This window comes from Patella vulgata, chromosome 4 (assembly GCF_932274485.2).
Source record: "Patella vulgata chromosome 4, xgPatVulg1.2, whole genome shotgun sequence".
Classification (NCBI taxonomy): Eukaryota; Metazoa; Mollusca; class Gastropoda; family Patellidae; genus Patella; species Patella vulgata.
This window is the reverse complement of record NC_065882.2, coordinates 37,076,303-37,089,358: the sequence shown is the minus strand read 5'-3', so window position 1 is coordinate 37,089,358 and position 13,056 is coordinate 37,076,303. Positions and strand designations below refer to the sequence as shown.

The window sequence follows — 13,056 nt, the reverse complement described above, 5'->3', positions numbered from 1 at the left end:
AACAACTTCATGATACCACTTTAATAAAATCTAGATCACATATCAAAATCCTAAATGCGACGACCGATTGCGAATTGTTAATGCTTTCCAAAAATATGAGGATATTTAAAATTGGTTAAAAATTGTAGGACGAGTAGGATTTTGAAGATTGAGTTACATTTTTAAAATGGTGGCACTTCCGGTGAATTTTAACTTTATGAGATTACTCTAAGTTGATAGACGACTCGTACTGACAAATATTTTTAAATAAGTCAAAATTAAAGAAGCTGAAAATCTGACTTCATATCCAAAGGGGGGGGGGGGGGGGTAATAGGAAAATTGGTGTTGAACTTTTTTGCTTAATCCACCCATTTGTAATATATTTCTGAAAGTTTCAAGTCGAAATCTTCAAAAATAAAAGAGTTACGTTCAGAATTTTCACTCTTTTCACTTTTGAGCTTAAAATTGGACCATGCGTCGTAGAGGCCAAAATGTCTGAAAATAGAAGTTGAGAAATACAAACAGCTACAACCGCATTCAATTTAGTTGAAAAACAAAAAAAAGTTTCCTTGTATGTCTCATATGTGTCTATTTTCGTCGATGACGTCACTTCCTGAAAACATTTCTAAAGTTTTATTTATTCATAATTTATTATCAGTAAATACCTTTCAGACAGTACGGAGTATAATTCTGTAGAATATGCACTTTTTCCCAAAAAGAGTTAAATAATAATAATAATAACTAGATCTGCACGTAGCACTGATGGCGTCATTTCCTGATTACATTTCTAAAGTCTTATTTATTCATTATTTATTCCCAGTAAATGCCTTTCAGACAGTATAGAGTATAATTCTGTAGAATATGTACTTCTTCCCAAAAAGAGTGAAATAATAATAATAATAATAATAATAGCTAGACCTGCAAGCAGCAGTGAACCGGCTTTCAGGACGCAGCGGAAAGAGTGTCATACGATAGCGCATTGATCGAGCTATCCTACGATACATAAGTTGCTAACAAACTTGTACTCAATGATGGTAAAACCGCACCTTTACTGAATCACTTGTTAACGCTTTCATCACCTCACGTCTTGATTACTGTAATAGTCTTTTGCATGATCTCTATCCTAGCTCTCTAACTAAACGTCTCCAATCTATCCAAAACTCTGCTGCACGACTCATAACACGCAGCCGTAAGAATGAACACATCACTCCAATTCTCCACGATCTCCTCTGGCTACCTGTGAACAGCCGCAATGAATTAAAAATTCTCACATTCACTTGTCTCAATCAGGTAGCACTACCTTATCTGTCTGATCATTTTAACACAGAGAGTTCCACAGAGGCGGGCCCACTCTTCAGCTGAGGTACTTTTTATTGAGCCAGCCCGACCGTTCCTCCAGGTGACGTACGGCAAGCGTGCCTTCGCTAATGCTGCCCCTCGATTATGGAACTCTCTCCCTCTTTCTATTCACAATTCCTCCTCCATGAACTCCTTTACAAAACACCTAAAAACACATCTTTTCCAAAAGCACTACACTGAATGATTCACTTACACTATTATTGCTTTAATTTTTACTTTGTTTTTATGTCGTATTATATGTGTTTATGCCATATTATATGTGTTTATGACATATGTTTATATGTTTTGATGTCATATTATATGTCCATGTCATATAAGTTTTTGTACTACGCATTGAGATTGTTTTACGATGTGAGGCGCATATAAAGAAATAAATAATATTATTATTATTACTGATCTAGTGATATCCGACGGAGAAATCGCGTTTTTCGCATAAGTATCAATTTTTTACGTTTTTTTTTCCGAAATAGCGGATATTTTTCCGACCACTTCCGGTTTACAGATCATTGTCCGGATACTTTTAACAAGTGGTCTGAATACTTAACTTCCTGTACCAGAAGTTTCCGAACCATCTATGGAGCAGCTTTTAAAAAATGAAGAGAAATAGAAGAGCATTTTCAATAATTTTTTCAAAGATTGACGCCCCTTTTTGGACCACTTATATTATTTCAATGCCTTTACATTTAGATGCACACCCTAGAATTTGTATCATTTGGTTTTCATATAGTTGTCCATAATTCGTGCTATCCAACGGCGTTTGACCCAGTGACATCTAGCGTAGAAATCATCTTTTTTCCAAAAGCGCGATTTTTTTTTTTTTTTTCATTTTTTTTATTGGGTTTTTTTTCCAAAATTTCGGTTATTCTTTCGACTATTTCCGGTTTTGGGATCATTGTCGGGATAGTTTTAACAAGTGGATTGGATACTTAACTTCCTGCACCAGAGGTTTCAGAAAGATCCATTTCGCAGTTTTGGCCCCAAAAAAAGGAAATTAGAAGAGCATTCTCAGTATTTTAACAAATTTTAAACTTTTTTCAAAGATTGGGGCCCTTTTTGAACCACTTACATTATTTCAATGCTTTTGCATTTGAATTCACACCCTAGACCACCGATATGACTCTGAGTAAAAATAGTAGAAGTAGTTTTCGAGAACATGATGTCACAAAAGGCTCCAAATCCGAAAATAATAGATTTTTGGTGTACCATAATTTCACTCACTAACACTATTTATGGGATAACAATTATTGGTTTATTAATATGCAACGTTTCGACCATGACACCCTCATCTTTATCAAGCAAATGATAACGTAAAACATCTAGTATTTATATACAGTAAAAAGAAGCAATAAATATAGACATTAGTTTTTTAGATATGTAATTAATTATGGCTTCGGTTTACTGGAACTATGTAGGGTTTGTCTTCATCGCTTGTTATATATAATGTCTTTTGTTTCAGTGACATCTGGCGGATAAATCACGTTTTTCACGAGAGCACCATTTATTTTGCTTTTTTTTTTTTTTTTTTTTTTGCTTTTTTGAACTACTTCGGTATCCGGATCAATGTTAGGATAGTTTTAACTTGAATGCTAGCAGGGCTGTATAATGGTATATTACATTATCTGATCGGATAAAATCGCCCTGAGGAATCCTGTGTTCAAAAGTCCCAAAAAGGTAAAATTTCGAAAATTAAATTTCAGTAACTCAATACATATTATACATCCTTAGAATTGTAATATTATAAACCTTTTTAGAAAATCAGTAAAAATAATAGACCACTTTCCAAAATTTAATACTTTTTCGACTTTTTCGATTTTTAGTCCTTTTTTGTCCGATTCCAGTTATTTCAAAGCCTTATTGAATATCTTCCTGTACAAGACACCGAAAGGACTCTCAATAGAGACAGTTTATGAAAAATCTCTGGTGTAGTTTTCGAGATAAATTCTTCCATAAACGCTCCAATTCATATTTTTCGCCCTTAGCATCGAATCCATACAGTAGTTCATTTATCAAGCCGCCGTGTGTTGTTACTATTTATTTCAAACAATTAAGTAATTGTGGTCTGTAACCTGTTTCCTTTTTGGCTTTAAATTAATTATGTCCCCTCAGTAACTCTTGCATATTTTTAGAGGTTTAGTATTTCATTGGCATATGCTCTCTTTTCAGTAAAGGAATTTGGATCCCCTACAGAGTAAGTTTATAATTTTAGATGAATTAATGTTTTCTTGTGTAGATATTTGTTTTATCTTAATGTTAAGTAATTTTAATAAGGCAGTCAACCTGCTATTTACCATTTAAAATGCCTTTAAATAAGTTTAGAGCTGAACAATACAGGTCATAGGTCATATTGATAACGGTATGAGGAATAAGGCCAAGTCATTTAATTTTGTGATTTACTATAGTGTAAGGCTGAATTAAGATAAGGCTGTAGCAATCGAGGATAGATTCTTTGTAGATTTTAGATTTTATAGATATATTATTCATACTTAGCTATTTTGTATTTTGTAGCTTTTTACCCCACTCAACTATCCATGGGTTTGTAATGTAAAGATAATAAAGGACTTTAGAATTAACAAGGCTTGTAGACCCTAGAACATTACAGTAAAAAGTCTTTAATAAAGATCCAAGGATGGCTGGAGCAGAGTCACGTAAAGGGACATTAACGGGAAAAGGACAGTTAGCGTATGATCAAGTCACAGAAGATCATATCACTAGATTAGGCATAATTAGACATAAACTTTAAGAAACTGTACAACAAATAAATTTAGAAGATAAAGGGTCCCTAACATCTTTGAGAAAATGAGTTTAGAGCTGAACAATACAGGTCATAGGTCATATTGATAACGGTATGAGGAATAAGGCCAAGTCATTTAATTTTTGTGATTTACTATAGTGTAAGGCTGAATTAAGATAAGGCTGTAGAAATCAAGGATAGATTCTTTGTAGATTTTAGATTTTATAGATATATTATTCATACTTAGCTATTTTGTATTTTGTAACTTTTTACCCCACTTGCCTATCCATGGGTTTGTAATGTAAAGATAATAAAGGACTTTAGGATTTACAAGGCTTGTAGACCCTAGAACATTACAGTAAAAAGTCTTTAATAAAGATCAAAGGATGGCTGGAGCAGAGTCACGTAAAAGGACATTAACGGAAAAAGGACAGTTAGCGTATGATCAAGTCACAGAAGATCATATCACTAGATTAGGTTGATGAGGCTGAATTAAAGGTTATGAATGAAATGTTAGAAGAACAATTCGATATACAGTCAAAAAATTCAGACAATTACGAAGTTAAGAACCGAACAGTATGTTAAAGATCTTCCCCCAGAGATTCCCACACCGTGTGAATTTGTGAAGACCCCCATCTCAATTAGACCCAAGAACTTTCATGATGAACAATCTTACAAAAAGACAACTGTTTTAAGGTCAGAGGCATTAGAATTCAATCCAAATACACATAATGCACAGTATACGGAAAATCATGGAATTTCTGAACTCTCAAAATATCTTGTAAAGAAAGATCTTCTATTATCACGAATAAAACAATTCACAGACAAACCAGAAAATTATCTTGTATGGAAAACCAGTTTCCAGTCAATCATGAAAGATCTTGAGGTAACCCCGTCTGAAGAACTAGATTTATTATCAAAGTGGCTAGGCTCGGAATCAAAAAAGCATGCAGTTAGTTTCCGTGCTGCAAACATTCATGACCCCTTCAAAGCCATAATTCTCATTTGGCAAAGGGTCGATGATAGATACGGTGCACCCGAACTGGTAGAAGCCTCTTTAAAGGAAAGATTAAACAGATTCCCCAAACTATTAAATAGAGACACCAAAAAACTATACGAGCTATCAGACCTATTATCTGAAATGGAAAATGTGAAAGAAAATGAACATTATAGGATTTCTTTGTCATATTTTGACTCTTCCTCAGGAATAAATCCGATAGTAAATAAATTACCGGGGTTTCTTCAGGCTAGGTGGACTGATCGTGCTATTAGGTATAAAGTAGAATTTAGGTATAAAGTAGAGTTTAGCTATAAAGTTTGCAGAATTTATTAGAGATATGGCTATTCGTATAAACGATCCTAGTTTCCTATATGATTATTACACAAACCCTAAACCTAGTTATTCAGATAGCACAGAAAAATTTTCTTAAAGTTATCAATCACAACAGTATGGAAACAGACCACAGTTGTCAACTAAGAAAAACGATTTACAATCTTCAGAAACTGCAAATATTATCATGTGTTCATTAGCATGATCAACCTGCTAAACATACACTCAAGTACTGTCGCGATTTTCTGTCAAAATCACAAGAAGGAAAAAAAGATGTGGTCCTCAAAAACGGACTCTGTTTTAAGTGTTTAATAGGCAAACATTTGGCTCCAGACTGCCAAGAAAATATTAGGTGCGAACATTGTAATAGTAGTAGTCTCTGCGTAATATTTCATAGAGACAAAACCGAAGGTTCGAGAAACTATGGCGGGGAACAGACTAAGCTCAAAACTATAGACAATACAGAACTTAAATCGATTAATAGGGACAGGTCAAAGGTTAATTTCAAGTGTACTCAAATTTGTGGCGACTCCTTCAAAGGAAAGTAATGTGCGAAGATTGTGTTGTCAAAACTTTATCACAAAACTCAACCCGAACAGGCACTTAAGGCATATGTCATTTTGGATGACCAAAGTAATAGGTCTCTCGCCGGAACAGAATTCTTCGATTTCTTCGGTGAAAACTCGCTTGAGATGGAATATATTCTGTCTTCATGCTCAGGTCATGTGACGTCAGCAGGTAGACGTACTGATGGTTATATCATTGAGTCACTGGACGATGAATACAAGGCTGAATTACCAACTCTCATCGAGTGTAATCAGATACCAAATTCTAGGCATGAAATACCCACACCAGAGGTTGTCAAACAGTATAAACATTTAGAAGATATATGGTCATTCATTCCAGACAATGACATTGAGGCACCAATCGTTTTATTATTAGGACGTGACGTGATTTCCGCACATCATGTTTTAGATCAGAAAATAGGACTAGGCAATGAGCCATATGCCCAGAAGTTAAGGTTAGGCTGGGTGATCATTGGTGAAACATGTTTAGGTCTCGTTCATCAACCAGATACAGTGAATGTGAACAAAACTTGTGTACTAGGTAACGGTAGAACTTCGGTATTAAAACCATGTCCAAATAATTTCGACTTGCAGGATAAATCATGTGAAATAGGAATCGGACCTGATATATTTCAGAAAACCAAGGACGACGACACACAAGGCTACTCACAAGAGGATAAGGAATTTTTAAAGATTATGAACACGGAATTCATAAAAACGCCAGAAGGTGATTGGAGTGCCCCACTGCCATTTAGAAAGGACCTCAAAGTCTTCCTAGTGGTTTAAAGAAAAATCAAAGTAAAAAAAAACATTTTTGCCAATTTATGAAAAAAAATATTTTTAAAGGGACATGCAATAATAGCTGATCCTTTAAGCACAGGAGAGGGGTGTTGGTACATTCCAATATTCGGGATTTACCATCCTAAAAAAACAAATAAAATACGCGTTGTGTTTGATTCGTCGGCAAAGTTTAAAGGACATTCATTAAATGGCGCTCTTATGACAGGACCATTTTTAATAAATAGTTTGATAGGTGTATTGATAAACTTTCATAAGAAAAGGATAGCTGTAACAGCTGTGATACAACAAATGTTTTTCAACTTTTATGTTCATGAACCACACAGAAACTTTTTACGTTTCATCTGGTTTAAAGATAATGATCCGAACAAAGAATTAGTAGAATACAGAATGTGTGTGCATGTATTTGGCAACTCGCCATCGCCATCGCTTAAGGAAATCTGTGTGTGGTCATGAGGAATCTGAAACTTGTGGTGACATTTACGATTTACGATTTTGTAAACAACAAATTTTACGTTGATGACAGTTTGGTTTCATTAGCAGATATAGATTCAGCTGTTAGTTTGATGAAAAGGACACATGATAGATTAAAACAAAATGGAAATTTAAGACTTCATAAAATTTCATCAAACAACAAAGAGGTCCTTGCTAGTTTTCCCAAGAAGATCTAGCAAGTGATATGAGTGCTTTAGACTTCAATACAGAAAGCTCCATTATTCAAAGAAGTTTAGGTCTGTGCTGGAATATTTATTTCAGTTATCAGGTTTCTAAGGAACATAAACCATATACCAAAAGGGACTTGTTATCAACAATAAACAGTATTTTCGACTCACTTGGATTGGTGTCACCAATTATATTAGGCGGAAAACTTATTCTCAAGAAGGCTGTGGCATTAAATAAGTCAGATTGGGATGAACTATTACCAGACAGTCTGAGATGTGAATGGGAGAACTGGAGAGATTCTCTAGTTGAACTTGAAAACCTTAAGACCCCAGGGCATACACAAATATATCCTTATTAAATTGTGCTCGTCGTGAACTACACGTATTCGCAGATGCGTCCAAGGAGGCAGTAAGTTCAGTCGCTTATATAAAACTTTTTGATGTAAATGGATTTTTGCAGTTTTTCAAAAATTAGATCATTATTTCGAGACTTCCGGTTTACTAATCATTGTCGGGATAGCTTTATCCCTCAGTTTGACCATATGACATCATGTTCCAGAAGTTTCAGAAGTATCGAATAGGCTGTTTAACAAAAATAAGGGGTAAAAAATTGGAAAATATTCGAAAAAAGGGCAATAACTCTGAATGAAATTTATTTTACTGGAATCGCATTGAACCCAGCTATCCAGAAATGTAGGTAGGATTTGAAAATTTTGAAAAATAACAAAAATTGCCTCGTAAACAACTTGTTAACCATTTCGGGTCAAAATAGACAGCGATGTAATTTCAAAAATTCAACTACTATCTTCTTAAGTGTGCCGCGAAATTTTGAACGGCACACTAAGAGAATTTATCACTAATAAAGCCAGCTATTTGACAGATGAAATTCGAAATACTACAATAAGGTAAGTTCATAGCTGTGTTTTTCTTTATTTAGCTTGAGTCATTCTATGTGTCTATGACTAGTCTGTGTCTACGGTTGTATGCCGTCTATGACTTGCCATGTTTTTATTCTGCAAAATTCCAAAATTTTTCATACATATTTAACCAGCAAAATTTTTCATATATATTTAACCAGGTGTGCCGCTATTTTTTTTCATGTGTTCCATGTGAAAACCACTGTTTTAGACCCTTTGACAAGCTATCCAAAAATGTAATAATTTTGGGAATAGCTAAAGAGCTTTTGAAACTGCGTCCGACTTCCCGTTTTCGACAATTCGGGCACTTCCGTTCTAAGCAGAACTTTGGAATTTGATTTTCCGAAAGCCGTCACATAGTTTTCCATTAGAAATCGAAACCCCTGATCGATATCTCTAACAGTCTTCGAAATATAGGCGGTAAAGATAAAGAATAATAATAATAATTTCAGTAATCAGAATAGGCTTTCCGAACAAAAACAATAGTTTTTATACTATGTAGTAGTTGTTTTGATCCGGTAATAACCGACGGAGAAATCGCGTTTTTTGCAACAGCCCTTATAGGCCAGTAGCTGACATCGAATATCTTGCCAACTTTGCTCCATCAAAAAGTAATATAACATTTTAGTGAAATAATGTGTTAATTATATCAGTCTCATTCGAAAAATCAAAGTTCTTAGAGAAATACCCTGCAGTTTTTATAAAATCCGCTTTTAAATTTCGCGCTCCATATCTCCGCTCAATCAAAGAGTGTTTGGAGAGGTTTTTGGTTGACTAAAATGGTCACGTGACGTGATTTGACCAATGAGATGCTTCATAATTTAAACATGGCATTGCTGTCCTCTTAAGTAGAAGGTTAAGTCTTGATATACATCCAGATAGGACAAATTTAAGACCATTGCTGAAGAGTGGCTGGAAAACGGCGGAAATGAAAAGGTTATGGCCATGATTCCAAATGATGGTCCATGTACCGGTACGACGAATTTGAAAATAATATCAGCGAGGCCAATATGCTAACAGAAGAGATACAAAAATAGGTTTTGATTAGTAGGATCAGTATTTCATGAAATGATTACAGTTGGAAGACCAGAAGCGATTTGCCAAGATAAGTAGTTAGTTGAAAAATAATGTTTAGAAGTTTGTTCATAACTAAATCATTATTATATTGTCTTTTGATAAATGAGATCCTGTGTGCAAACTCACAGTGCATATTTGATATTTTGAGGGAGTACTCAAAGCCATTAAAAACGCAATGCCAAATTCAAAGTTTATTTACTGGAACAACTTTTAACAAATGTACATAAGAATTGACAAAATCGAGATAACAAGCATCTGTGGATAATTTCATTAAAGAATTCACTACAAATGCACAAAACCGAAACGTCAGAGAACCATGAAACAAAGGGGTCAGCTAAAGTCAATATCGGATATGTCCACCCTGAGCTCTTACACATGCCTGAAGTCGCCTTGGCATAGACTGGCACATATGTCTCACTACACGCTATGGGATTGTTTGCCAATGATTTTGGAGTGCCTGTGCCAACTCTGCAACAGTTCGTGGTGGCACGACTTGAGTTCGAACCCGTCGTCCAAGTTCATCCCAAAGGTGTTCGATCTGGTTCATGTCGGGAGATATAGCGGGCCAATCCATAAGACGGACATGATGATTGTTCAGAAAGTCTCTTGTCAACCTGGCAGTGTGTTGTCGGGCGTTGTCATGCTGGAAAACCATCTGTCGACGGACGCCATGTTGAGCCAGCCATGGGAGCAACACCAGACGAAGGATGGCGTCAATATAATGTTGAGCGTAGAGATTGCCTTCGACCACCACCAAATGGGGCCGGAAGTTGATGTTGATAGCGGCCCAAACCATGACGCTACCCCCCCCCCCCCCCTAAACGATCCTTTTCATGCACGCAGTTACGACCAAAGCGTTCATGTCGACGTCGGTAGATACAGTGACGTCCATCAGGAAAACTGAGGTTGAATAGGGAGTAATCCGAGGAGATGACATTTCGCCATGGTGTGTTGTGCAGATACCCATGATTTGCGGCCCATTGCTGCCTGGCAAGTCGATGACGATGCAAAAGGATTTGACCTTGGTAAGGTCGACGGCAGCGTAACCCAAGAGCAGCCAGGCGCCTTCGGACTGTTTTAGGGTTGATGTGACGTTGCCGTGTTCCAACAGTTCCCCTGGCAGTGGCAGTAGCTGACTGGAACCTATTGCGTAGATGATGTAGTCGGATGTGGCGATCTTGAGCAGCGGTTGTTACAGGTGGCGCTCCAGGTCGGGACATTTTTCCGAAGTGATGCATGTTGAAATTTTGATCTGTATTTAAAGGGCCAGAGTGCAGGGAATGCACGTGCAAAATGTGTGACATGGGACTGCTTAAAATCGTGAAAAAAGACAAGTGTTGTGTTTGCACGAACAAAGTTCATTACCGAGAACTGATAATGGGTTCAAACCAGAACCTCACAAAAAGAGACCTATGTGCTATAAGATAGGAAAGCCCAAGAAAACGTTTACCAGAAATATTTCACGAATTAGGCATTGCGTTTTTAATGACTTTGAGTGAAAAGTGCTCACATTGCACAGCTAACCATAGATTACAGAAAAAAACTTCTGTTTTTCCTGATATAACCCACCTAGGTCTTGATTATTCATTAATACACCCACCTTCATTTATTTCAGAACTGACAGTTACAGATCATCCAATTATTTCATTCACCATTACACAATTTAAAAGTGAAAGGTTATATATATACTGAGCGCCATGGAAAACGCATCACTTTTTTTCCCAAATATTTTATTACTAGGTGGTTTTGTATGTATAATATTATGCAATACTATGAACTATTGTTTCACACAATACTCCCAAAGGCAAAAAATATCGGTCCGTGTGCACAAAAAAAAATTGCACGAGATGCACATGAAAAACCCAATATTCACGTGCAGCATTGTGTGTGAGCCCTTTAAAAGCATGTTTTCAACTTAATGTGCAGTACATGAACTGTGAAACGTCAATCTGTCGTAATTTGTTGTTGGACGTGTGAAGGAATCGAGCTAGGCATGCCGAGACTTACTGAAAATCAACGCAATGAAGCCATGGGAATGTCCAGGGCTGGCATGTCTACACGTGCTATTGCCAGACACTTCGATTGTCATCAGTCCACTATTGTAAGGTTGGTGGAACGTGTTCGAGTTACTGGATCAACACGTGACCGTCAACGTCCTGGCCCACAACGCGTTACAACCCAGGCTCAAGACCGCTACATCCGGGTCACTCACCTGCGTGTCAGATTCCGCCCAGCGACTCGAACAGGTGCAGCAGTCGTCGGAAGACAAGGACCAGTAAGACGTCGTCTAAGAGAAGTAGGACTCCGTGCACGATGACCTTATGTTGGAGCTATCCTCAGGGATCATCACCGTCAGCGGCGTTTGATATGGGCTCAAGGACACCAGACATGGAGAAGAGTAGACTGGCAAAGTGTGCTCTTCAGTGATGAAAGTCGCTTTCATCTTTATCACGTGTGTGGAGACGTCTTGTGGAACGTCTTGCAGACTTCTGCGTCTTCGAAACGAATCGATGGGGTGGGGGAAGTGTAATGGTGTGGGGAGGCTTCACATTTCATCACCGGACCGCCCTACACATTTGCAGGGGTCGCGTTAATGCTGTAGCCTACCGTGATGATGTCTTGCAACCAATTGTTGTTCCGATGTTTCGAGCGCACCCACAACTTCAGCACTTCCAACAGGATAATGCACGTCCGCATACCGCCCGTTTTAGTATGGACTACGTGGCTGCTAACAACATCAGTCTTGGACTGGCCAGCCATGTCTCCGGACATGGCACCGATAGAACATGTCTCGGATGAGATTGGACGCCGTCTGTATCACAGACCACAGATGCACACCATTGCTGCTTTAGAAGCTGCTCTTGTCCAAGAATGGAACAATTTGCCCCAGGCCTTCTTTCAAACATTGGTAAATTCCATGCGACGTCGCTGCACCGCGTGCGTAAGAGCCCGTGGAGGACACACGCGCTACTGACATCCATGTCGTACTTTTGGTTTTGACCCCTCTGACTTTATACCGTTGATTACAGATTAAACATCCATAAGTGTACAAATGTGTTGTTATTGATGTGTTCCCATTTCAATATTGTTCACCATAAGAAGCAAAATAAATAAGATATGTTTACAGGATCATTTTGTTATACGAAAAACTAAGTGATGCGTTTTCCATGGCGCTCAGTATATATTTTACCAGCAGAAAATATGATGGATAAATTACCAACCTCATCTACTGACACAAACAATACTGACACATCACCTTTTTTTTGAGGAACTGAATCCGGCAAGAACTTTGTATAATTAATGCCAATTCTACTTTAGACTGTGATACAGTGACAGTGATGATATTTCTCATTTTTGCATTATATGGTTTTAATTTTTATGTTCATATTTTTGTGTACACTAAATGTTTTTTGTAAATACTGGCTAGTTTTAAAAAAAACGTTTATGTTGTGTAAAAATAGATTGGACTATTGAAAAGAAATGAACTGAGCTTAACACTCTAGTCCATAGACCTTTGTGGGTTAGCAACACCCCGACTCCCACCCCCTAACTGCCAAAAAAGCAGTCCCCTAACCTATGCGCCTGACCAAATCTAGAGTACATTTAGACCTTTTCTTTCTTTGAACCACTGACAAGG

General features: G+C 37.1%; 1 long non-coding RNA gene across 1 annotated transcript; it reads left to right on the top strand.

Annotated features, from left to right (window-relative positions):
- The first annotated feature begins 5,686 nt into the window (after positions 1–5,686).
- Positions 5,687–12,838, top strand: LOC126817206 (uncharacterized). Its single transcript, XR_007678873.2, has 2 exons — positions 5,687–8,330; positions 11,035–12,838. It is a non-coding gene; the product is annotated as an uncharacterized LOC126817206 (long non-coding RNA).
- Positions 12,839–13,056: the final 218 nt, after the last annotated feature.